Source organism: Talpa occidentalis, unplaced genomic scaffold, assembly GCF_014898055.3.
Source record: "Talpa occidentalis isolate TD23 unplaced genomic scaffold, MPIMG_talOcc4v2.1 talOcc4.16, whole genome shotgun sequence".
Classification (NCBI taxonomy): Eukaryota; Metazoa; Chordata; class Mammalia; order Eulipotyphla; family Talpidae; genus Talpa; species Talpa occidentalis.
The window spans coordinates 54,956,091-54,958,419 of record NW_023601653.1 but is presented as its reverse complement, the minus strand read 5'-3'; the positions used below and the strand labels follow the sequence as shown (position 1 = coordinate 54,958,419).

The 2,329-nt window shown below is 42.9% G+C and overlaps 1 pseudogene; it reads right to left on the bottom strand.

The window, feature by feature from the left end:
• Positions 1-592: 592 nt before the first annotated feature.
• On the bottom strand, positions 593-1,247 carry LOC119246965 (density-regulated protein-like; annotated as a pseudogene).
• Between the last annotated feature and the right edge of the window lie 1,082 nt (positions 1,248-2,329).

Genomic DNA, 2,329 nt, shown 5'->3' with positions numbered 1-2,329 from the left:
CAGGTGCATGGGCTCGGCCGGCTCCTACAACTTGATCCTTCAGGGTGCTCTTTTACAAAATGAAGGGGATAGCAGGATCTCAGTTTCCTTTTGATGTTCTCATTCTAAGAACCTATACTCTTCATTTTTCTCTGGAGGAAGAGATTATATCAGCACTTCTAAGTATGTCAGCAATTCTTTTCCTACCTGCTAGTGGGCATTTAAAAAGAGGGATGGAAATATGAAGGTGTGAGCTGACCCTGAAGTTCAGATACCTAGGTCATTTAATATTTGACGCTTTTGAGGTGGATTGACTGCTTTTGGGGTGGGGGATGAGTAAACATAGGATAGAGCAAGGGACTGAGAGCGCAGAGCCTTAATGGACAAAGTCACCACTATTTTTTTTTTTTAGTACCAAATCATCACAAATTTTTGTTTGCCTAAATTCTACTTCATGCATAAGTGTGACAGTCTTCCCTGTTTATTAGACTGCAATTAAAACTAAGTGGTCTTGTACCTGACAGTAAAATGCCAAGGGTGAGGGTAGTCTACATTTCACCATAGAATACACATTTTTCACTTCAGATCATTAAAACCAGAAAAATTTTGAAAATTACTTTTTCACATCTCCAAGTTCTTCAATGCTGTCATCCTCCACTGCTGTCCATCAATTTTGTCATCAGTGAATGACATGAATTATGTCATGTGTGAAGTCTCCTTGAATGATTTCTATCTCCTCCTTACTGAGGGGCCACAGGAGAACTGGTGAGCAAAAATCTTTGTGCTTCTTTAAGACCAATTACAAAAGTTGCAAGGCCAGGCAGCATTGCTGCCTGTTTTGTTTTTGCTCTGGGAATTCTAATTATCATAACCTTTTGTGGTAGTCTTCCTTCTTTTTGTTTATTTGACCCTTCCTCCCCTCTTTTGTTTTTTCTTCTCCTCCTTTTTCCTCCTGTTTCTTGACCCTCCCTAACTCCAGCTGCTTGCTTGGGTGAATTTTCCCTGGTGAGTTTTACAAACTTATTTGGAAAATTCTTCTGGCCATTGTCTGCATGGAACAGCATTAGGAATGTGTTCACAGTACTCTGTTGGTAATAACAGACTTTACAGTAAAGGATTTGAAGTGGGTAACCTGGATCTAACTTGGTATTGTTCCTGGGAGTGCCTCTGCAATCAGAAATGTCCAAAACCCCCTCAAGAACACAGATAGTCACACAGCCCCCCTCCTCTGCTGCCCCCTGTGCCACCAGCTGCAGCAATACGTGCATTTACTCTTCCTGGCCAGGATCACCTGAGGGCCCCAAAGTGAGCATTTTTTCAAAAATGCCAGCTGAAGATGGGAAGTAGGGTACAGATGAAGTGGAACTAATGCCTGGACCAGCTGTAGAGCCCTAGATTACAGGTTGATGGTGTGGGAAAGGCTTTAGGAAATATTCACCTACTGCTCTTCTCAAGTCTTGCATGCATAGGGGGATGCTTAGAGGACTTTCTCTTTTCCCAGAAATGGAAACCGGGACTCAACCCTGGGGTCAAAGAGTGCTACACACTCCCCGTGCTATGGCATGGTGGCACCTTCTAGTTCCTAGCGTTTGTCAGGACCTATCTCCATCCATGAGCCACAGATTCAAGCCTTCCTGCAATTTCTGTACCTATATAGGAAGTTTGGGATGAGGGTTAATGGCTACAGTTGGATATTAACAGCTTAGTGGGGAGTCTCATGCCATTTTCTTCCCATTGTCTACGAGACAGGGCTCTAAGAGAGTAAACTCATTAAGTCAAGGGTGCTTACAAAGTATGAGCACCTCCGGCTCATTCTCTGTGTAGATGTTTACTAACTTAAGGGTCTTATAGATCGCCTCAGGAAGGAGTGAGTGGGTAGCTTTTTGACAAAACTTTACTCTGTCTCCCAGAGTCTGCAAAATTATATTAATATGGAGTCTCGTGTCTGCTTGTAAATTGTCTGAAGGTATGAGGCTTGTTGGAATCTATTGTAATGTGAAAGTAAACAGGTTGTGCTATAATTGCCCTTGGAAAATAGGGACAACTCCTGCCCCAGACAGGTTCTCTGTGGCCTTTGCACGATGCTTAAAAATACCTCAGTTCTTCTGAGGTTCCAAGTGAAGTAGTAGGAGCATAGAGAGTGGGGCAGGAGGGAGGGGATGCTCCACACTGACCAAAAGAGGTAACGATTGGTTGACTCTTAAGATCTACCATGAACTATGCTTTGTGGTATTCATACCTGTGACTCTCTTCTAATAGAGTATGGCAAAGGTGATGGAATGTCACTTCCAGAATTTTGTTACTAAGATTGTAATTTACATCTCCCTAGCTGAGTCTCTCCATTGCCTTC